Source organism: Mauremys reevesii, linkage group 5 (assembly GCF_016161935.1).
Source record: "Mauremys reevesii isolate NIE-2019 linkage group 5, ASM1616193v1, whole genome shotgun sequence".
Taxonomy (NCBI): Eukaryota; Metazoa; Chordata; order Testudines; family Geoemydidae; genus Mauremys; species Mauremys reevesii.
Genome location: NC_052627.1, coordinates 86,541,194 through 86,566,230, shown reverse-complemented (window position 1 = coordinate 86,566,230; position 25,037 = coordinate 86,541,194). Strand labels below are relative to the sequence as shown.

Below are 25,037 nucleotides of genomic sequence, written 5' to 3'. Positions count from 1 at the left end.
ATTAATTGGTTGCTGGAATTTATTCTATTCAATGATTTAGACTTTAAAACTAATTGCAGTCTAAGGCTTTTTTTAAAATCTAAATCTTAGGAGAGCACTGTATGTTTTTCCATTAAGTCAACATTGGTACCAAAGTGCCAAAAACAACATCATTTGAATAATTATAAAATAATAATAAAAAGCCTACATGTCATAATAAAGTATATACAAAATAATAGGTCACTCTCTTACCTTAGTCAAAGATGCCTGCTTCTGACTGAATGTAACAATTTTACTTACATCCCAGTAAACTCTTGAACAGTAATCTTGTTATGTGTCTACAGCAGTTTCAAGGGGTGGGACTTTAGTGTAGTGTAATGAATTCACCAGGGAATCTTCCCTTTCAAAGAATGCTGCTGCAGACCAGGAAACCACTTTACATTTACTATCATAAGCTTTTGGATGATTAGTTTAAGATTTGGAGTGTATATGTATATTCACCAGCACACAGGGAGGAGTTGCTGAATATGTTTCCTGTATATTGAAGCTGCTACACTTTTAATAATGGGACCGAATTAAGGGCTAACAAAGAGTTAAATAAACTTTACATAATACACAGCCAATTCATGGGCAGGATGTGTATTTGATTATAGGACGTGTTCCCCCCCGGATCATGCTCTGGGAGGAAGTGTGGGCCACTGGTTACAGCAGAGGATTGGCAGTCAAGCGACTTGATTTCTATTTCTGATATTTTGCCATTTACATCAGCCTGTATTGGCTTTGCACCACAGTCCTTGTAGGTCTTAATAGGGAGGGAAATTGTGCAGACGTCCATCTCTTCCCTGATCCTATCCCAGCCATGCATGATTGACCCTGCTTTCATTTGGTTTTTTGTGCCTTATGGGGTCCCTTCCACTTCCTCCTTGGAGGATATCTTCTTCAGCTGAAGGAATGGAGGAGCTGACTGGCATGTTTGTTTTTGCAAATAACTTGACAATATTTGGTGAGGCCACTCAGAGCAGAGGGGTATGAGTACTAAAGTTATTACAGTCATAATTTACAATTACATTAAAATATAACTGTACAGTAATAATAATAACAATAATAATAATAATAATAATAACAGTGATTATGTAAATCAGATACCCAGAGCCAATCAGAGCAGAGTGACTTGCACAACTGCATCATTAACTGTGCAGCATCACTTATGTGGTAAACATGTATATTAAAAGAGCTACTAAAGGAAAATCTCACACAACTTAGCCTACATGGATCTGGTAAGAGCAATGTGTTTCCTGTGGTTTAGTAGTGATTCTACTAATTCTACCTGAATAAGAGGTAAGACACTCCGACCAGGTATACACTCCATTCCAAACATTCATTTTAAATATCTGTTATTTGAAAAAACAATGAGCTGTATAAAGGGCAGACACATGATGGCATCAATGGCAATCACACATATCCCCACATTTTCAGTATAAAGCTAATGAAGAAACCATGTGACATTTTTAACCCAATAACCTTAAGAGAAATAACTTCCTGTACTTTCTGCAGGTCTGTATGATGGCATTTAAATTTGTCCCTCCTAAGATCTATGATTAAAACAAATTTGAAAAATAAATAATCATTGTCAGTAACAAGACAGTGTGCTAAAGAAAAGCAATAAAGGCCAGTTACACTAAAAACCTTGTAAGGTGAAAAGTTTAAGAGAGTTAGGGGGCTCTGGGCTATAGCAGCGAATGTGTAGATGGGTGAGTGCGTGTCTAAGGGCACATCTACATTACAGACTTAAGTTGACCTATGTTATGTCAGCTTACATCCACCGTAGTAATTACTGCAGTGGCTGATGTCCACACTACCCTCCTTCTGTTGTTGATGCGCGTCCTCACCAGGAGCACTTCCACTGACTGAATAGGGACAGTATGGGGGACTGAGAGCCAGAGCTCTTGTCTCCCCGGGCTTCTCGCCTCACTGATCAGGGAGCTGGGTGAGTTCAGCCCAGCTGGGAGCAAGGAGCCAGGGGCAGCCAGGGTCTAGCTGTCTGGCTTTCTTGTCAATTTGAGGACTCCATAATGGAGCCCTGAAGTTGACAAGACAGCCAACGGCTGATGTAAGTAATGCAGTGTCTACACAGACACTATCACCCTAACTACTCTGACATAAGCCCTACAGCTTTTGTGGAGGTGGAGTTATGATGTCAGTGTAGTAGAGCACTTACATCGGTGGGACATGACTGTAGTGTGTACACTGATATAATTAGGTTGCCATAAACTGCATTATGTTGACTTAAATGTTTAGTTTAGACCAGGCCTAAGTATTCCTCCAAGAGTCTTATTGACAATATCTATTATGGTGATTACATGGCCCCCATTAATGTAGTAACTGAGTGCATGACAACTCTTAATATATTTATCCTCACAATAGCCCTCCAAGGTGAGGAATTGCTATTATCTGCATTTTACAGATGGGGAAGTGAGGGACAGAAAAATTAAGTGATATATGCCAAGTCTCCTGAGCCCCAGGCTAGTGCCTTGACCACCCTAGTTTAGATCATCTTTCCTTTCAAGACCAACTCTAGATCACTATAAACCAGTTATTTTCTGAAGTGGAGCACTGATACAAATCTGTCACTGTCATAGGACAGTTAGTTAAGGGTTAAGGTCTCTTTTACCTGTAAAGGGTTAACAAGCAGTAACCTGATGAACACCTGACCAGAGGACCAATCAAGGGACAAGATAATTTCAAATCTCTGGGGAAGGAAGGCTTTGTCTGTGTCCTTTGTTTGATTTGCCGTTCTCTCTTTGGATTTAAGAGAGGCCCGACATATTCTTCAAGTTCTCCAAGGTTTCCTGAAGTATTTTCTTCTATTCAGTATAGTGAGTATTAGAAGGCGGTTTAGTCTTATAATTGATTTCTACATTTGCAATTGTGTGTTTGCTGAAGAAATATCTTTATTTCTGTTTGTTGTTACTTTGATTATTCTGAGAAAGGAGTGGGGGGGGGGGGAAAGCCTCTCCAGGTTTATGTTAGACCCTGTATTTTTGCATCCTGGTAATACAGAGATAGTGTACTTTTTTTTCTTTCTTTAATAAAATCTTTTCTTTTTAGAACTTGATTGATTTCTTCCCTTGTTTGGATTTTCAGGGGAGGAGGGGAAAAGTGAATCCCTCTTTGTTTGATTCAAGGAGTTTGAATCAAGGTATCTCTCCCAAGGACAAGGGGAGGGGGAAGAAGGTGGGGGGAATGGATTATTTCCCTTTGTGTTAAGATCCAAGGAAGTTGGGATATGTGTTCCCCAGGGAAAGTTTGGGGGAACAGGGAGTGTACTAGACACTGGAATTTCTAGTTGGTGGCAGCTTTACCAAATCTAAACTAGGATTTAAGTTTAGAGGAGTCCATGCAGGTCCCCATCTTGTGGACACTAAAGTTCAAAGTGGGGAATAAACCTATGACAGTCACAATTATGAAAGGGACAGCTAACATTAGATATGACAAAAGGTATTTAGTATTATGATTGTTCACTTTGAACTATTTACACAGACTATGACTCACAACTATTCGGGGGATACAGACAGCAGGGTCATTTCCTATGAGTCTACTTTCCACCACGCTCCTTTGGCATAAGTTCAAGTGCTCATAATTTTTTACACAGTGTCAGGACAGTCTGTCTAAAGCATTATGTTATGTTCATCACTGGGGCAGCTGAATAGGCCAGTTAGCTCAGAAATATCACCAGCCTCTTTACCATCCTGTTCCTGTATTGTATTGAAATAGTTAATCTAGACTAGTATCCTCATTTGACCTATCACAACTAACCAATGGCATTCAATAAGATGAAAATTGCCCATGTAGAAGCTCAGAAAAGGCTTATACCTGGCTTACTGAAAGTTCCACTTAAACCTTATTTTGTGAGTTTAAGTGGTAGGTTGACTTTGCATGGTTCTTCTGCATAGTGGTGAATTTCTCATAGTGAAAAATCAAAATCTCACAGAGAATTGTTTGACTCTATGGACTGGTCTCAATCACATTTGTTGAATAATTTTGAATAGCAAATAAATTTGAGAAAATTGCATCCTACTTGTGGATACTCTGCAAGCAGAAAGAAATGAAATTCATCAGATAAACTAATCACTGCAAATGATTTGTTCAGCGGTTTTGTCAATGCAAGTTGTGTACCGAGTATACAAATGTGAAGCATGCTGCCATCAGAGAGAATTTTATCCAAAATATAAATGCATGAATCATTTTTATAATTGTTTTGAGTAGAAGGGAAGGCATATTTTTGCTGTTCGGGGGGAGGATTATTTGCAATATCAATAAAAAAATCTTCACTCTGTTGATAATTCTCAGGTTGATTAAATTTGGAAAGGTAACAATTTTGTTTCTCTAGTCTACTTTACAATGGAAAAAAATGCTTTCTTCATGCCACAATTAAAGTTATTGCTCTAATTTGATTGTTTCTTTCCTATTCTAGACAGAGAAGTTCACTTTGTAACCAGTGTGTTTAAGATCCTTTTACTTAGCTGTATGAAAAGGTATGCTTCATATTCGATACAGATATGTATCTTGCCTAAGGTTTTTGCCTTAGTAGTCAGAACAAGTACAGTAAGGTAGCTCTCAGAAGTGAATTGTTCTGATCAACCATAAACTATTCTTACTTACGACCTTTTTTATTGCTGTGCTATACAGTGACACATGGCTTCTCCCCTAGGTCTGTGTAGTGCTTGTATTAAATTACTGTCTAACTGGTTTTCATCTACTTTCCAGATTACCCTAACAGACAATAACATTACTGTCCCAGGTCATTTTTTCTCATGTAAATACATTATATGCATTCCCCGTCTTTGTTACTGTTAGAGAGCTATTGAATTTGACAGTTACTCTTTTCCCATTTAGCAGCAGTTATGGCCCATGCATCCATTAGTGACTGACATATAGCTTTTCTTTAATTACATTATGTTGCAGCATTTTGTAGGTGGAATGTGTCCTTTGATAAGGAAAATTCAATTTAATGAAATGGTGCTTTCTGCTGAATACACATCTGATTTACTAGTACTAGCTTGGAGGAGCTGTATCCAGTAGTTAGCAAAATCTGTTCATCATCAGACAAACGCCTGGAAAAAAAAAACAATTTCATCTACATGCTGTAGATAAACAGAGATTCTAGCCTGCAAAACCAGACTGCACTAAAATGGTAACAACTGAATTTGGCACAAATAAGATAGGATTATTCATATCAACATTATCCCTTTTCTCCACTTCCACTCACAAGAGAAGCCCAATAAGTATTTCCTGGAGACTTGCAGATCCCTTTCAGTTGTCCCCTGCTTCTCATGCACCCTCAAGGAGAAGAGTTAGAGCTACTTATCCTTTTTGCTGGAGACAACTATCTGGGAGTCATTTTCCAGCGTGAGACACCAAGCCTAAACCATACTCATTTGCTCCAGTACATGGGAGCACACAAGAGAGGATGCTGTGGAGGCAGAGTGCCCCGGAGAATAAGATACAATGCCTTGAGGAGCAGAATGGGGGCAACTGTATCTTTTGGCCAGGCTGTAGCTGCAGAGAGCCAGCTCTCACTGGCATGGAGGTAGCTGGACCTGCCCATCTCTTCTGTGATGGCTAACACAGTCACCGGCATTAGCTTGGAGCATTCTTTATAGTCAGAAGACTGCAGGGCCTGCTATTGCGGCTGGCTTCTGCACAATTACTTCCTTGTAGTTTCTTACACGTTGGCATCTGCATGGACACCAGTCAATCTCAAGTGCTCAAGAAATGCTGGGTGAAATAGATGCTTTTTCTTCATGAAATTTACAGGAAGTCATGTAAATGAATTGCAGAGCTATAGAGATGGTGAATGTTATAAATACTGTTTTTGAAAAATTCCACACTATTATACAAATATCATATGAAATACATGGCAGCATTCAGAATGACACTTCATTTTGGATGTTGCCAACTGCCTAACCCAGTTAATGAGATTTAAGTGTAAAGACTAGATCTACACCTTTTACTATACACAATTTCCATAAAAGCAAATACTCTTTCCAGTCTGTCTTATTATTTCGAGAGAAGAGTAGAAGCAGGGAATAATGAAAAAAGCAAAGAATAGACTGATCACTGATGTATTCCTGTCTGTTCATACTGCAAAGAGTATTGCAGTGGAAAACAGTTTAAGAAATTTAACATCCCTCTTGATAAAAGCTTAGGAATATTTGTTACATTATATGCTCACAGTCTCTTTGCATCTTCCTGCCTTTGCCACTGAGTGATGCCATTACTATAGGAGTAAGAAGTATTGGGTAAAACATTTGAAACATTCACTACAGAGAAGGCAAGTTTAGGTTTATATTCTGCCCTCAGTCTACACAGAAGCCTTCATTGCCATCAAACAAATTGACTGATTGACAAGTAGAGTCTTCAGGGGCTTCCTGGAGGAAGGGGCCACACGCCCTGCAAACTTGTTATAGATGCTACTCTGCTCCAGAGCTCTACATAAATTAATGCAAACTATTTACCATGATGTAGATGGAACAACTGTTAAGCCCGAGTTTTTCAGTCATGATGAACACTGATGTTGACAGGAATGCACTTCAGAATTACGTTAGTGTGGGGATTGTCCTCACACGTTTTACTGAGGATACACTGTTCCTTCACTGGCTAAAGGAATCACTGTTCAACTACTTGTACTGGATGTGTGGGCAGAACTTCCTACCCAGGGATGAAGTGTACTACTTCTGTTGCATCCTTAGTCCTTGCCAACACAGGGCCCAGAGGGCCAGTATTTTGTTTTTATTGTGAACAGAATAATTAGACCTTTTATTTTCTGAAACCTTGGCACTGCAAAGAAAACAACCCAATGCACTCAGTTTAATGAGATTCTTTCTACAAAGCAGTCTGGTCTCCTGTGCCATGGAAGGAAATTCAAAGCGACTTTCCCTGTATTTAATTAAAGGTGCAATACAGATTAGTAGTCATTAAAATGGAAAGGACAGACCTTTTTAAAAAATGTAGATTGCTCAGGAAAATTAGTTTCCCTTTCTCACCAGTTCAAAGGAAAAAAGGCTTAGACTGTTAGTTTCCTAGTACCCTGAGATAAATAAATTTAACAGAAATACTGTATTACAGTAAATACTACTTTCTGATCACGAAGCATTAGGGTAAGACTCCTTTGGTGAAAAGAGAAATGCCTTTACCCATTCATTTCCAACTCTGAATGTATTAGGTTAATTCAAAATAACTACTTTGATGGTGCAAATATTCAGGTTAATTATAAGACATGACTCCTGCCTTTATGTCATTTTGCATTCCAACACATAATGTTCTGCCTGTGAACTAGTTCTTGCCTATTAACATTAAGCATCCCTCTCCCAACAGTTGCACACAACACAAAATGATGCTAAAACAACATGCTGTTTCTGACTTTTAAGTTCTATTTTAGGTATTTATATGGCCCCTATTACTATAGTATCTGAGCACCTCACAGTATTTAATATACTTAACCTAATTGCCCCTGAGAGGTAGGAAAGTATTCTATAATCCCCATTTTACAGACGAGGAACTGAGTCACAGAAAGACTAAGTAACTTGCCGAAGGTCACACAAGAAGCTTGTAACAGACCAGGGAATTTAACCCTGGTCTCTCAAGCCCCAAAATAGCCCCCTTACCAAATGAAGATTGAAAATGCTAAGACAACATATTATATGTAGGTTTTACAATACAACGACATACAAGATCAGAGAAAGACTGTACATTTTGGGTTCACCTTTTAAAACAGCACCTCTCCCCTATCAAAATCTAATTGATGCACCTCCACTGTAGTGCATGAACTAGGAGATGAATAGTGAAATGATTCATTAGGGCAACTCCAGACTTAACCAACTCATTGTAAGTGGCTCCAGTAGCTTATAGTTAAGGTTGCATTTCCATTATAAGGCCCTATTTTCAGTTGCTGATTACTTTGCCAAATTTGTAATTGTTTGGTCTGAAGTTTCCTAGAACAGTTGTCTGACTCAGATTAAATTTATTCAGTAAGTTTCAGCAAAAAAAAAAAAAGTTCATCCATTTCTGAAAGAAGATGGGGGGCAGGGAATAAATTATTTTGCGCATGTTAAAAAACTTCTGACAACCTCTGCACTTTGGAGAAGGGACTTGAAATTTGGCAGGGCATCACGCCAGTGCCAGGCGTGTACCTATTGCTATTCCTCTGAAAACTAACTTAGATTTGCCCAAATTATAAACCTCAAAGTCCCCTCTTCTCCCCCCAAAACCCCAACAGCAACAACAAAAAGAAAACAGTTCAAAGATGTTCAGCAGGGTGTTTGGCAGCTAAATTCTCCTAAGATTCCACCTGCACGGATTTGAGAGTGGTAGCCGTGTGAGTCGGTATCAGAAAAACAATGAAGAGTCCTTGTGGCACCTTAGAGACTGACAAATGTATTTGGGCATAAGCTTTTGTGGGATATAACCCACTTCATCAGATGCATGGAGTGGAAACTAGTTTGTATTCATTTGTATATAGTGTTTGACTACATGATAATGTATTTTTCCCCCCCCAGGACCCCTGTTTCACTTAGTCCATAGGATGGACATGGTCTGGGGATGGATGAGGTTCTGTATCATTTGTAGTACTGGGGCAGGCAGGTCATGGCCCTCCCTTTCAACTAAGGAGGAGGAGGAACCACTAAGCCGATGCCACAATTGATTTCTGCGGACAATACATGAAAAAACAGGAGCAGGATTGAAGTCAACAGGTTAAAAAAAAATCAGGGATCCAGAGGGGTATACCAAGCAGAGAATCCCCAACCACGCCCACTGTTCCTCAAAGGTGTCTGGAAGTCAGTGGACACTGCCCAGAGCTGTGATTGATAAGGGAGCAGAAACAGGCCCCACACTCACAGAGCACCTTCCCCAGCTCCGGCTTCTTTTTTGTGAAGGATGCTGTGGTCTGACTCCTGCCTCACTTGTTCCAGAAATTGGAAGGTGTGTAGTGAGTGCAGCAGGGAACTGCAGGAAGAGAAAGGATGGTTTTATGGTAAAGGACATTGAATGTCATGGTGGAGAATTGAATTCTGCCTGATGCTGGGCAAGATATTTAAACCAAACCTTTGTATGGGTGATCCATACATGTGTGTTCTTCATTTTCTGGGTATCCAACTTGAGATGTTGGGGGGTCTGATTTGCAGAGCACTCATGGCTGCAGCTAAAGTCAAGCGGAGCTGTGCTTTGAACATATAAAGTGCTACTCTGAAAAATGGGACTCCAGGTTTCTCACATTGGGCATCCAAAGTCAGTGGATACCTGTGAAACTATGTGCCTTAGTTCTTAGTGTAAAATGGGGATAATACCACCTCACAGATGTGCTGTGAAAATAAGTTAATTAATGTTTGTGATGTATTCACCCTAGAGAAAAACTGATGAGGAATTTAACAATTCTATAGTCAGAGCGAGGTTTGAATAGTATGCAGTAAATAAGGGCTAGGTTCACACCCCGAACAATGAGAATAAAAGAAAATATTGAATAGCTGCCCACCCTGAGTACCGCCTGTCCCGTGTACTGAATCGGGCAGAGGTCCTGTGGAAAAAATAGTATGTATTCATGTCATTACAGATTATCATAATGCACACTCTCAAAGGGCACCATAAGGTTACACAGTCCACCTGAATAGAGGCATTACCTAACTTTTGAGTGCTTGACTTGACACAAAAACATTATAAGAAAATTAAGCTTGACATTTTACATAAAATGAAGGGGCATTTTCAAGTTGCCAGCCTCTTGCTGCAGGAGAAGTGGAGTCCTGCTGTGTATGCTGGGTCTGTGCATGGTTGTCAGCATTTCAAAAGTTGTTTAAGGGACCTTTGACGTGGTTTTCATGGGTTTCAGAAACCAGTCCAGTGCAGCTGTACGGGGTAGGTCTGTGACTAATATCTTTTGGAAAAAGTCAGTGACAAATCTTCAAACTGAGCAATCACTTTGTATTTTCAAGGTAATCTTGCTAAATAAAACCCTGCTTAAATGAAAGTTGAGGTAGGTTCCCATAATCAGGAAGGCACACAGCCACTGGCTTTGCAGACCCTCTTTGTAGGGTCACCAACTATTTGGAAAGTCAGCATGGAGGTAAAATAGAGTCAGGCTGAAGTCAGCCATGTAGGGGTGGAACCTCAAGCCTAACAGAAAAACACAAAGAGAAAAAAAGTGATCTTCTTTGTTTAAGCACATATTATTGACAGACTCGTTCAGAACAGTTACACTGTTACATGCAAAGGTGGGGCCAAAAGAGTTAACAGAATCAGAGCTAAGAACACATGTTCATTTTTTGAAAGCAAAGCAGTCTTTTTTTTTGTATTCATAGCCTTAGAGCTACATTATGCTTATGATCATGACACAGTCCTCCATATCAGAAATTCAAAATTGTTTGAAGATATTGGGAGAAACCCTGGTCCCACTGTAGTCAAAGGGAATTTCACCATTGATTTCAGTGGGGCCAGGATTTCACCCATTAACATGCACAATAACCTTGCGAGGCAGGTGAATAATGTCCTTTTTACTGATTGAGAAACTGAAGTCAAGATAAGTTAAATGACAAGCTCATAGTTGCACACTGATTTGGTGGCAGAGCTGGGAATAGAACTGTTTATTCCAAGTCTCCTGCTCAAAACCACTGGCATATACTTCACTTACAGGTAATGCCAAATTATTTTCTTTTCTTTCTCTTATTTCTCATGAAGAACTGAGCGAGTTACTCCACATATTTCCCCTTTGATAGTGGTAGAATTACTTCAAACCATTATAATCCTTCCTGAGCTTCCCATCTCCTGTGTGGTATCTCAGAGCTCTGCTAGTGACAGTTGGAGCAGAGAACTCTGCTTTGCTCTGAGCTTCCCTCCCAGTTTCAGCAGAAATTAGCATAACAGAAGGAGAACGGAAGCACTAGTCACATATCAGCTCTTTATTCCAGACTTAGGCTAGGCAGCTTTGTTTGTTTGTTTGTTTGTTTAGTGGTTTCTGCTTGGCATTTAGGGCTAGATTCACAAAGAAACTTCTGGTGGTGATGCTGTATATTGCCACACCTAACCTGTAGGTGCCTCAAAGATCACTGGGATTACAAAGCCTAGGCAGCCAGGCTCCCTTTACAATGAATGGGGAGAGATAGTTGCCTTTAGAATGGGATTCAGAAGAGCCAGCATGTTGGAAGTTCCTTACCCAAACTCGCCAACAGGAGGTGCCAAGCCCCACCCACATAAGTCTGGATTGTAGACGGGCACTTCCCTTTGTTTGGGATTCTCAGTGGAAAGCCCTCTATTGGCATTAGGTGCCTACACTGTTTCTGCAGGAAGCATGGCAGGGCAGAGGAGGAGGAGTGTGACCATTGCTGGTGTCCTTACATAAATAAAAGATGTTGAAAAGTTGAGAAGGGTTCAGAAGGGAGCTACAATAATGATTCAAAGTGCATGTGAAGATCTCCCCATGATCCTCCAGTGCCAATGTGGCTGGGTGCCCTAATGCCAGGATTACCATCCCACTGTTCCTCTCTGGCCCCTAAGGACTCCACAACTGACTCTCGACACAATGATCTCTGGCAGGGGGAGGGGAAGAATTTATTTTAAAAAAATAGTACAAATAATCTGTAATAAAAGCCCCAGAACATAGTCCATTAATCAACCCAACTGCATATCCATCTTAAAAATCCCAAGACAGCTAGTCCATCAACATAGCACATACCACACTCCAGCATCTTCCCCTACAGATTGTCTTCAGTCCTCCTGTTGTTCCTCTTAACTGGCCAAACTGGGACCAGCTGATTTGGTGGGTGTGAAGGGGCTGGATCTTCTTTATTTAAAGGGGCCAGCCACCCTGGGACAGTCTGAAAAACCCACCTAACAGTGACAGGATAAAGAAGCTTAATCTATTTAGTTTATCCAAGAGATGAATTGATCACAGTCTTGTAGCCATGGGGGAGGGGGAATTTCTGCTTATAGAGAGCTCTTTAATTTTTCAGACAAAAGTATAACACAATCCAATAATTTGAAACTGAAGCTAGACAAATTCAGAGTAGAAATTTCTGGAAATAATTAACTACACAAGGCAATGTTATAGGGTCTATGGATGTTTTTGAGTAGTCTGTATTAGATTACATTTTTAAAAAAACCCAGTTCTTATTGGACCACTCTATTAGGCTTTTAACTGATTTTTCTCATGTAAATATCATTTTAGATTAATCTATACATGTTTTTAATCCCTTTTTATGGGATTAACACACATGGGATTTGATATTAAAACATACTGAAAAAATATTTGCAAAGGTTCTGCTTGGGAAGAGTATTCACAATTCCCAGTGCTCACTGTGCATTACTTTCCATAAGTAGGTCCAAGAGTTAATTTTTACTTTTTAGCAGGAAGCTTTTTTTCCCTCCTTTTCATAGAAATGTAACTTTGAGAAGAGAAGGGATCTTTTTGCCTTCAATTAGTTTGTGGTGTGTGTGTGTGGATTTAAAACATATAAATTTCACAGCATATAGTAAGAGAGGCAGTCTCTTAGACAAGCTGTAGCCAAGCCATTTAGGGCTTTACAGGCCAGGTACTTTGGTGGTACTGAAGGAGTTGATTCTGGCCCGTAAGCCCCTAAATGGTTTTGAACCAACCTGCCTCAGAAATCATCTGTCTGCCTGTGTGATCCTACCACAGTTGAAACCAGCAAAGGTTACTGAAGCTGGTATATAAAGCCCTGATTCAGCAAGGTATGTAAGCACATACCTAAGCTTAAGCATGTAGGTAATCTTGTTGATTTCAATGGGACTATTCACATGCTTAATTTAGGTTTAATTTATAGAACTCACTGAACTGGGACCTAAGAGAGGAGTCTCCTTGCAGGGTGCTCTCCACAAGGGACACTAGCCTTTGCAATTCATTCTCCAAGCCCTTGGTTGGAACTAGCCTGAATTAGTCTGTTCTAGGACATTCTGCAAAGTCCATTCATTTAAGCAGGCATTTAAGGAGGGCTGAGGGCCTGGGGGTTAGTAGTGAGGAGGTCTAGATTTTTAATTCTTGCCCTTCTGTGCTTTTCTCCTCCCCCTTCCCAACATATTAGTCACAGAATAGTCACAAGAGTTAAATCTCAGAGTTACTCTGGAATTATGTTCTCTTGTTTTATGCAGCCAGCATGTCATATACAATGTTTTAATGTGTGACAAACCAACCATTTGGTTGACTGGCAAATGCAATTTGGTCATTTGTCACAAATGCCACATACAACATCTGATTAACACTGTTTCCAGAGTTGCAATCTGAATTCAATGAGGCACCCAGGCTATATAGCCTTTGGTGTAGTTTCCCAGCTTGCTTTAGAGTTTTAATGTTATAAGTTTGCCAGAAAAGATTCCCCTCTCTATTCCATTAATGGTGGATTAATCTAAACAGTAACAGGGTACCCTTGTTCTGGAATAAGGGTGTCCATACATGGAATTATTCAAGAACAGCTGCTGCACTTTAAATTTATACCCTACCTTATGCTGCATTTACTTTCAAGTGGAGACAAATCCTTTGGCAGATGCTTGTACAATGCATTTATTCTCTGCTGGAAGTGTGCTGAAGATCAGATTCTCAGCTGTGCTTGGTGCAAGACTGGAAGGGTACAAAGGTGGCTTAAGCAAGTTTTGTGCTGGGGCCATCCAGCAGCAAGGGACTGATACAATGTAGAGATACATGGACTATTCTCTTTCTTCCCTGGTTACATCCCGTCGCATGCTGGGGTGCAATCCAGACCAGTGAAGGGTTGTGTCTCCGCCAGTCCCACAACCATGGGTGCCCCACAATGATTTGGTGTTGTAGTTCCCAACCTGGGCCACTCACAACCAGCATGCAGGTCATGCCCTGAGACGGAGTGGCTATGTGTGTTAGCCAGCCTTGGTTCAGCAGCTCTGACCCCAGCAACCTGTATATAGTCCTATAGCACAAGTCTGGCTTCCACTAATATTAGCAGAAAGAATGTACAGTACACAATTGTCATTATTTTCTTGTGATTAACAAGGTACCAAAATGTTGGAAATAGCAATTTCATATTTGGCATATAATTTGCTGCCTGGGAACTAACATGTCTGTAAAATTATGTTTCTGATGGTGCATACAAGATGCCTTAGTCATGCCAGGAAATTGCTAATTTTACATATGGGAAGAAAATTAACAAACAAAAGAAACACCGCTAGCAGGTAGCTTGGCAGGAACATAAATTGCCTCCATGTAGATTGGAAAGCTGTCACAGGATGCTCACTTACCAAGTAGGCAAATATGAGGCATAGCATAGAGATGATTATTTTGTGACTGGAGAAAAGACAAACCAGAGTATAGGTCTTGAAACAAAGATGTCTCCACTGAAGGAAAAGGAAGATTTCAGGGTACAGGAAACAGTGGTCTTAGGCAGAAGACAAAAGGGACCACAAAACTGGACAAAATTCTACACTGATCTATATCCCTGCATCCCCATTCACTTCAGTAGGGTTATACTGGGTTTATGTCAGTGAAAAAATTGCTCCATTGTGTGTACTAGAAGTTTTGGACTATGTATTAAAGGAGTAATTACAGGTAGAATAGAGGTTAATTGCTAGTAATGGGTTTTCAAATGTGCGCAATTAGAATGTATACCTGTTTAATGGTATCTAGCACTGCATTTTGAAGGTTATAAGGGGAGTGCTACTAGCAACATGAAATAAAAATAATCTATATAAATCTGAATGAAAAGAAATTAGTTGTTTTGGTGAATTTGTGAAACAGTGGAGAAGAGAAACAAGCTTCAACAGTATATTTGTGCCATAAGTGAAAAGTAGATGTCACACAAAAATACTCTTGCAGCAAATATGAAATTTGTTCTTTATTTCATAGTAAGGCCAACAGGCAAATTTCATTTACTACTACACTCCTTTTCAGCAGTGCTCGCACTCAAAGGAAGAACTCAGAGACAGTGGGAAAATGTTTGAGAGGTTCCCAGGTGTAACATTTTAAAAAGAAAAAAAAATGTTTCTAGAAATAACAAAGGTATCTATTCATTTATTTCATATAAACCTTACTTTGCCATTTTATTATAAACAAGCATTTATAGTTATTGCAGTGAATGGTTTATTTATACAAAAATATTGTTTATTTAAATAAATATATTTTTAAAGATTAATTGCAATAAGTGGTAGAAATACATAGATAATTAATATTTACAATTTTGCCTTTGCACGCACACAACAAATTCAGTGTTTAAGACAGTCCCTAGGCTAAGTAGACTAACATATACAATATATGGATGCTTTTGAAAATTGCAGTAGATGCCTATCTGCATCTTTAAACAACTAAATACTTTAAAAATCTGGCCCTAAATCTTTGCGTAAAATCAGTTTCTCATGATTCAAATGGGGGTAATAGTACTTTCTTTCTCCTATGCTTTCTCTGCCTTGTCTATTTAAATTGCATGCTCTCTGGGGAAGAAGAGGCTCTGTGTGCCTATACAGTGCCTAGCATAATGGAGCCATGATCATTACTGCAATACAAATAAATCATAATTAATAGAAACATGTAAAACAAAACCCATCTTTGTCTTCAGAACAAGAGAATGATTAGCACTGGTTGGAAAGTTTGCAATCGAACAGTTTTCCATGCCAAGAATCCACGTGTTTAACAGGAATATGTTGATTTCAGTGAAATTTCCTTAAAAACACAAACCAAAATGAAGCATTTTGATAGTGACAATACTGGAAAGGAGCATTTCAGTTTTTCATTTAAAAAACGTGTTTTGAAATTAAATTTCTTAAAGGCAAAATGGAATGAAATATTTTAGTTTGATCACAAAACAAACTATTTTGATTGATCCCAAACATTTTTTTTTAAATTCAGTTTCACTGATAATTTCAATTTTTATTTTTTGGCCAAGTTGAGGAATGTTTGGCTCCCACCCAGTTCTAATAATGATATGGGGCTTAACTGCCCACGAGATCTGTGCGTGGAAGGAATCCTCCCTATGTCAATCTCACTGTTCCATACAGTATGCCTCCTAGGCTGTCAAGCATGCCTGCGAGGGGAGCTCTCAAGTGATCGGGGGAGAATGAGAGCAAGGTCAGTGGAACACTGGTCAGTTCTCCCATCTACCCCATGGAAATGTAATTCAGCTAGAAACTGTATTACCAATCTGCTGAGTTCCCTTCTCAGTGAGGAACTCTGGTAGAAGGGGATCACAGGGGCATCTGATCCCAGGGGAACCCTAGCAGTGTGAGCTGTGATTTCAGGAGGATGAGGTGGCTCACCAGGGCCTCCGAGCCAGAGAGTCTCTGGGAGGATAGCCCTGGACCCTTACAGATTTGAATGGATTTGCAGAGTTTAGGGGCCAGACTTACAGCATGTTCCAGGGAGGGAAGACCACACTCCCTGAAAGAATACGGGAGAAGATCATGGGGATTTAACTCTCTCCAATGGATTTTCCCCAGGGAGAAAGGCTTGTAATTTGGAATCTTCCTTGCAGTAGAGAAATAATCTCATATTAAATAAAATCAATAGGAAGTTTCTCATTGCAAGAAAACCTCTGAGAATAGGACTGGCTTTTCAGATGCAATTGTCAGTGTTCTCATTGTAGTAAATTTAATGAGTAAATAATACCAATATACTTGCAAGGGTTTCATTTTAGGATGATTAATGTTTTTCTGGTTTTGTTTCACACCACGTCACTAGGGAAATTGAACTAGAAATATAGATCCGGATTCTTCTCTCACTCACACCAGTTTTATTCCTCAGGAATTACTCCTGATGTACAACAGTATAATAAGAGGACAGGTCAAGCTTTCTTGAAGTGTAAGTTTAGGATTTTGTAGCAGAATCCTACAACAAGCAGCAGTTGCAAAATAAAATAAATAATAATAATAATAATAAAATCACAGATTACAGGGGACAAGGGGTACAGGATAGACAACATGAAGGGGGGAAAAGGCAAGAAAATGTGCAGAAAGTAATATAAATATTTGTGTTTAGATGATAAAGTTTGCAATAAGTTTGATTCAGCATATGTTTGTCCTGCATTCAGGTTTTGTTTGATTTTCTAATTATCAGTGGCTCAGAGGCTTATGCTGTGAACATACATCTGGACTTTGTCCATTCAGCTGCTTTTTATTTTATTTTTTTATTTTGCCCTTCTATTTAGGGATGTATATTCCAAATTTATTTTCACATAGTGCTGTACATTTCTTTCATTCCCCAACGGAGACATTGCTGCCAGATGGTATTTGCATGCACATATCATGCCTCAATTTCAATAGTTTTTCACAACATTTTGAATGTTAGACAAAGTTTAATATATCATACTACTTAGTTTTGAGTGCTTCAAATCTTTTTGAAAATGTAAGGAGAAGCATGAAGCTATTGGACTGTTCCTGTTTGTTTTTTAAATAAAAGTTGTTAAAAGAGAAGAGGACAGCATGGTTACAGTTTGGGGGTTGGTGTGTAGATAGTAGTGCTTATGTTTCCAGAGTCATTCATAATAGCAATCTTAGCTCTCTTGTTGTGTCCTTTAGCCCTGATTCCGATTTGGAATCATCTCTTTTAGAGAGAATAGGTAGGACATCCTAACATATTCTAAAGTCTTCCTTGAGCAGAAACTGCCAAGGTTTGTGGTCCCAAAAATAAAAAGATAATAATGCTTGGGATATTTATTTTTGAACTCTAGTCTTGCCCCATAGCCTGAAAAGAATTTGAACATATCTAAAGCTTTAGATAAATATCCAAGAACTATTACATAGTATTAATTGCTTCACTTAGCACATCTTAAAACTTACATTCCTTGTCAACAAACGTTTTATGTGAACATTTGTGAAGATAATCATTCTGGCTGTCTCCAAGTATTTAGCAGTGCTGCAAATTTTACCCTAGAAGAGAAAAAGAGCTTGTTTTAGATTGACAAAAAGGGAATACTGTTGTGATGATTTCCCAGAGTAGTCAGCTGTTGGAATCTGTTTATTTTTGTCTTATGTCTTGTTGCTATGTGCACCCTCCCCTCTATTCCTATTAGGTCACTTTTTCAGTTTTCTACAACAAACAACCTCCTCATTTGAGAAAATGCAAAAGAAATTAATTATTTTGAATATTAATGAAAACAGCCTGTACAATAACATTGCACAGTTTAATAGGATCCAGGTGTAATGAGTTCTGCTGCTTTTTAAAAAGGAAAATAAGCCCTCTTCATTTTTCTTCATGATATTTGTCTTTTTCTAAGATCAGCCCTGCAAGACTCAGATAATGGCCTGCCACTTTGCTCACACTGCTAATGTATTTCAATAGGATAGCAGTAATCTTCTGATGGAATTTTTATAACATAGATTCGTCTTAAGAGGGGCACTCAAAATAGTGTATCCCATTAAAGATATTATACTCTGTGTACAATGGTTAAGGCAAATGGTTTAACCTACGTTCTCTACACAGAGCATAATAATTAATATCAAAACACTGGGATAAGCTTCAAAACACTGTTTCAGTTTCTCTGAAAAGAGTCATTATGACAATGATAATTAAATTTTTTTACATACAGTGTCAAAACAATATCTGGGAATCAAACTCAGGTGTTCCTATATTACCTTGAATAATTTTGCCCTAATACCTGCTTACAGTAGAAGCAAATATTTGACTACCATTGCAACACAGTAACCACCACTATCTTCCATTCTAAGTGTAGCAGACAACATGAAATAGGCACCTATTGTTTTTACCAGCATGGTGTAAGGATATTTCATTATTGTGGGGTACTGAGGTTTGTTTCCTGGTCCTTTTGCAGACTAAGATGCGCTGTAAGAAAGCCTGCCATCAGTGTCATTCTGAAAAGAACCAGCCTAGAAGATAGTGGGATGAGTTGTTTCTCTCTGCCATAGAAGCAGCCTGTTTTGTCTCTCCCAGTTTTGGGGTTCTTCTCTGTTATAGTTCTGAATTCCAAGAAATAAAGTAGTTACATTGCAACCTGCCAGCAAGAGTATTTATGTTGTTATCTAATGTCTCGCTGTGTATTCTGTGTATGCTGTGAACATAATAAATATATTTCTACAGGGAGACTACATCAATAGGATATAGTGGCAAATGTCTCTGTAATTAGAGTATAATGCATATATTCTGGTAAGAGATATCTATTTTCTGGTCCCAGTTGAAGGATATGTAATGTTGTGCCCCTGTTAGATGGCAAGGAAGTGTCAATTTCTACTAAGTGACTGTCATAGTTAGCATTTGGATTATGGTTTTCATTCTCAACACACTAGATGAATTTAATCCTCACAACATTCCTATTAGGTAGGTACAATGGTTGACATTAAAACATGAGTATTCTACAAAATCTACCGCAGAGTGATTTCTGAGATTGACACTGTTCCTAAGGACATGTTAGTTTAATGTTACTCTTATATCTTCATTTTTTTTTAACAATGCAAAGCACAGGTCAGTTAAGCTTCTGATATTAATAGGAAGCTCATCAGTCTTTGTAAAAGGTATATAAATGCTGACACCTTCAACCAAAACTAATAGTTCTCCATATTAGAAGGAGCGAAAGAAACAGAGGCACGATATGAAAAGCTAACATAGGCCTGGTTTACACTACGCGTTTATACCTAATTTAGCAGCATTAAACCGAATTAACCCTGCACCCGTCCACACAACGAAGCCCTTTATATCGCTATAAAGGGCTCTTAATACTGGTATCTGTAATCCTCCCCGACGAGGGGAGTGGCGCTGAAATCGGTATTGCCATGTCAGATTAGGGTTAGTGTGGCCGCAATTTGACGGTATTGGCCTCCGGGAGTGCACCATTGTGACCACTCTGGACAGCAATCTGAACTCGGATGCACTGGCCAGGTAGACAGGAAAAGCCCCATGAACTTTTGAATTTCATTTCCTGTTTGCCCGGTGTGGAGCACCGATCAGCACGGGTGACCATGCAGTCCCAGAATCCAAAAAGAGCTCCAGCATGGACCGTATGGGAGATACTGGATCTGATCACTGTATGGGGAGACAAATCTGTTTTATCAGAGCTCTGTTCCAAAAGACAAAATGCCAAAACATTTGAAAAAATCTCCAAGGCTATGATAGACAGAGGCCACAGCAGGGACTCAACACAGTGCTGCATGACAAGCGTAATGGAAAGCCAAAGAATCAAATGGACGCTCATGGATGGAGGGAGGGGGGACTGAGGACTCGAGCTATTCCACAGTTCCCGCAGTCTCCAAAAACCATTTGCATTCCTGGCTGTGCTCCCAATGCCTGAAGGGTCAAAAACATTGTTGCGGGTGGTTCAGGGTATATGTCGTCAGTTCCCCTCCTCCCCCCGTGAAAGAAAAGGGGAAAAATCATTTCTCATCTTTTTTCAATGTCACTGTATGTCTACTGGATGCTGCTGGTAGATGGGATGCTGCAGCGCTAAACAGCAGCATCCCCTCTCTCCTCTCCCTGGTGGCAGTCGGTGCAATAGGACTGATAACCATCGTCATCATCCCGTGAGTGCTCCTAGCAGGCCTCAGTGAGGTCGGCCGGGGGCGCCTGGGCAAAAATGGGAATGACTCCCAGTCATTCCCTTCTTTAAGCTTTGTCTCCTGGAGATTCAGTCTTGCCTGGAATATCATAGCAGCTGGAGGCAGCGCTCCTCTCCCCGCGCCCTCCTTTAACGTCTAATGGAGATTCAGTCCTGCCTGGAATATCATAGCAGCTGGAGGCTGCCTCCCCGTCATTTTATCTACATAACATAAGAACATAAGAAAGGCCGTACCGGGTCAGACCAAAGGTCCATCTAGCCCAGTATCTGTCTACCGACAGTGGCCAATGCCAGGTGCCCCTGAGGGAGTGAACCTAACAGGCAATGATCAAGTGATCTCTCTCCTGCCATCCATCTCCATCCTCTGACGAACAGAGGCTAGGGACACCATTCTTACCCATCCTGGCTAATAGCCATTTATGGACTTAGCCACCATGAATTTATCCAGTCCCCTTTTAAACATTGTTATAGTCCTAGCCTTCACAACCTCCTCAGGTAAGGAGTTCCACAAGTTGACTGTGCGCTGCGTGAAGAAGAACTTCCTTTTATTTGTTTTAAACCTGCTGCCTATTAATTTCATTTGGTGACCCCTAGTTCTTGTATTATGGGAATAAGTAAATAACTTTTCCTTATCCACTTTCTCAACATCACTCATGATTTTATATACCTCTATCATGTCCCCCCTTAGTCTCCTCTTTTCCAAACTGAAGAGTCCTAGCCTCTTTAATCTTTCCTCATATGGGACCCTCTCTAAACCCCTAATCATTTTAGTTGCTCTTTTCTGAACCTTTTCTAGTGCTAGAATATCTTTTTTGAGGTGAGGAGACCACATCTGTACACAGTATTCGAGATGTGGGCGTACCATGGATTTATATAAGGGCAATAATATATTCTCAGTCTTATTCTCTATCCCCTTTTTAATTATTCCTAACATCTTGTTTGCTTTTTTGACCGCCTCTGCACACTGCGTGGACATCTTCAGAGAACTATCCACGATAACTCCAAGATCTTTTTCCTGACTCGTTGTAGCTAAATTAGCCCCCATCATGTTGTATGTATAGTTGGGGTTATTTTTTCCAATGTGCATTACTTTACATTTATCCACATTAAATTTCATTTGCCATTTTGTTGCCCAATCACTTAGTTTTGTGAGATCTTTTTGAAGTTCTTCACAATCTGCTTTGGTCTTAACTATCTTGAGTAGTTTAGTGTCATCTGCAAACTTTGCCACCTCACTGTTTACCCCTTTCTCCAGATCATTTATGAATAAATTGAATAGGATTGGTCCTAGGACTGACCCTTGAGGAACACCACTAGTTACCCCTCTCCATTCTGAGAATTTACCATTAATTCCTACCCTTTGTTCCCTGTCCTTTAACCAGTTCTCAATCCATGAAAGGACCTTCCCTTTTATCCCATGACAACTTAATTTACGTAAGAGCCTTTGGTGAGGGACCTTGTCAAAGGCTTTCTGGAAATCTAAGTACACTATGTCCACATGTTTGTTGACCTCTTCAAAGAACTCTAATAGATTAGTAAGACACGATTTCCCTTTACAGAAACCATGTTGACTATTGCTCAAGAGTTTATGTTTTTCTATGTGTCTGACAATTTTATTCTTTACTATTGTTTCAACTAATTTGCCCGGTACCGACGTTAGACTTACCGGTCTGTAATTGCCAGGATCACCCCTAGAGCCCTTTTTAAATATTGGCGTTACATTAGCTAACTTCCAGTCATTGGGTACCGAAGCTGATTTAAAGGACAGGTTACAAACCTTAGTTAATAGTTCCATAATTTCACATTTGAGTTCTTTCAGAACTCTTGGGTGAATGCCATCTGGTCCTGGTGACTTGTTAATGTTGAGTTTATCAATTAATTCCAAAACCTCCTCTAGTGACACTTCAATCTGTGACAGTTCCTCAGATTTGTCACCTACAAAAGCCAGCTCAGGTTTGGGAATCTCCCTAACATCCTCAGCTGTGAAGACTGAAGCAAAGAATCCATTTAGTTTCTCCGCAATGACTTTATCATCTTTAAGCGCTCCTTTTGTATTTTCATTGTCAAGGGGCCCCACTGGTTGTTTAGCAGGCTTCCTGCTTCTGATGTACTTAAAAAACATTTTGTTATTACCTTTGGAGTTTTTGGCTAGCCGTTCTTCAAACTCCTCTTTGGCTTTTCTTATTACACTCTTGCACTTAAGTTGGCAGTGTTTGTGCTCCTTTCTATTTGCCTCACTGGGATTTGACTTCCACTTTTTAAAGGAAGTCTTTTTATCTCTCACTGCTTCTTTTACATGGTTGTTAAGCCACGGTGGCTCTTTTTTAGTTCTTTTACTGTTTTTCTTAATTTGGGGTATACATTGAAGTTGGGCCTCTATTATGGTGTCTTTAAAAAGGGCCCATGCAACTTGCAGGGATTTCACTTTAGTCACTGTACCTTTTAACTTTTGTCTAACTAACCCCCTCATTTTTGTATAGTTCCCCCTTTTGAAATTAAAGGCCACAGTGTTGGGCAGTTGAGATGTTCTTCCCACCACAGGGATGTTGAATGCTATTGTATTATGGTCACTATTTCCAAGCGGTCCTGCTATAGTTACCTCTTGGACCAGCTCCTGCGCTCCACTCAGGATTAAATCTAGAGTCGCCTCTCCCCTTGTGGGTTCCCGTACCAGCTGCTCCATGAAGCAGTCATTTAAAGTATCGAGAAATTTTATCTCTGCATTTCGTCCTGAAGTGAAATCTCAATAAAAAGTCAGTGTTTCTTATTCATGCATTCTTTATTACTTCATCACACAAATGGGGAGATAACTGCCATGGTAGCCCAGGAGGGGTGGGGGAGGAGGGAAGCAATGGGTGGGGTTGTTGCAGGGGCGCCCCCTAGAATGGCATGCAGCTCATCATTTCTGCGGGATATCTGGGGCTCTGACCCGGAGCGGATGTCCTCTCTGGTTCTTTAGTAGGCTTGCCCCATATTCTAGGCAGGACTGACTCTACTTTTAGACAAAACGTAAAGAAGGGAATGATCTGGGGACTCATTCCTATTTTTGTCCATGCGCCCCTGGCCGACCTCAGTGAGGCCAGCCAGGAGCACCCATGACAGCAGCAGACAGTACAATAGCACCGGTAAAAGTCATTACCAATTTCCAAAGCAGCAGACAGTGCAATAGGGCTGGTAACCCTCTCTGCTACCTTGCAAAGGCAAGTGAATGCTGCTGTGTAGCACTGCAGTACCACATTTGTCAGCAGCATCCAGTACACATACGATGAGAGTGAAAAAAGGTTAAACGGGCTCCATGGTTGCCATGCTATGGCATCTGCCAGGGCAATCCAGGAAAAAGGGCATGAAATGATGGTCTGCCGTTGCTTTCACGGAGGGAGGATTGACTGACAACATTTTCCCAGAATCACCCACGACACTGTTTTTTCCCCATCATGCATTGGGATCTCAACCCAGAATTCTAGTGGGCGGGGGAGACTGTGGGAACTATGGGATAGCTATGGGATAGCTACCCAAAGTGCAATGCTCCGGAAATTGACGCTAGCCTCGGTACATGGACGCACACTGCCGAATTAATGTGCTTAGTGTGGCCGCATGCACTCAACTTTATACAATCTGTTTCAAAAAACCGGTTTCTGTAAAATTGGAATAATCCCGTAGTGTAGACATACCCAGAGTTAAACAACAACATTACTCCTGATTCCCTCAAAATCCACATTCTATGAAGATTAATATACCATCATGTACCCACAATATTTATTTTTCTTTAGGTTTAAGAAAAAAAAGAAAAGAGAATATTTATATTCCTCCTTTTAGTTTCCCCTTTTCTGTCTACTCACCTCAATCCCCATCCCAAAGACAACTATGCCTGAGAGTCTGCCCTGACTGGGAAAAGCCATCCATTTACCTGCTCCCAGTTTAAATAAACTGAAAAGAGACAATGTCTGCCCTTGAGTCCTTCCTGAATAGTCATTTAACAAAATGGATGATCATGCTATTGTACTCTACATGCAGCAGTTTTTAAAGATGATGATCTTAAAGATGCAAAATAAGGACCCAGTCCTGCAAGATGCTGCACACAGCTGCACTCTGTGCTTGAGTGGAGCACTGTTATCTTCAGCGGGGCTCCCCACAGACATAAGTGTCCACCCATATGAAGCTGATGGTGGGAACAAGGACAAAACCATAGATTAATTTTGAGGCAGGTAAAATACCGTACTTACATGTACCATGAACATGTTTCTGAACATGACAGACCACGGATGAAGAAGAAAAGAATAGATATTGACAAGAAAAGTCTACTTGCTATATTGTACCTTAAAAAAAAAACCAAACAAACAAAAAACCCAAACCCAAAAACCAACAATCACCACCAAAACCTAGGGCATCAGTAGGCTTGGAAAAAAACATGGCTTTGTTATTTTTCTTCTCTTGTAACAGTAGGGTGCTTGTTCCTCATATTTCAGTCCACATCATTACATACTGTCCAGATCTGAAGAACAATAAAGCCAGTTGTACAAGTGATGCTATCATGAG

At 40.0% G+C, this 25,037-nt stretch overlaps 2 long non-coding RNA genes across 3 annotated transcripts in view; one reads left to right on the top strand and one right to left on the bottom strand.

The window, feature by feature from the left end:
• The window catches only part of LOC120406728, a 32,677-nt gene extending 13,737 nt beyond the window's left edge, over window positions 1–18,940 (top strand). Inside the window, exons 2-4 of one of the 2 annotated variants that reach the window (XR_005599532.1) lie at window positions 4,454–4,514; window positions 14,903–15,007; window positions 18,768–18,940. This is a non-coding gene — a long non-coding RNA (uncharacterized LOC120406728). The remainder of the gene's footprint in view (window positions 1–4,453; window positions 4,515–14,902; window positions 15,008–18,767) is intronic. The other variant, XR_005599533.1, reaches the window with a different exon arrangement.
• The window catches only part of LOC120406727, a 52,212-nt gene continuing 42,333 nt past the window's right edge, over window positions 15,159–25,037 (bottom strand). The window contains exons 2-3 of the long non-coding RNA XR_005599531.1: window positions 17,776–17,865; window positions 15,159–15,664 (exon numbers count right to left, since the gene is read on the bottom strand). This is a non-coding gene — a long non-coding RNA (uncharacterized LOC120406727). The remainder of the gene's footprint in view (window positions 15,665–17,775; window positions 17,866–25,037) is intronic.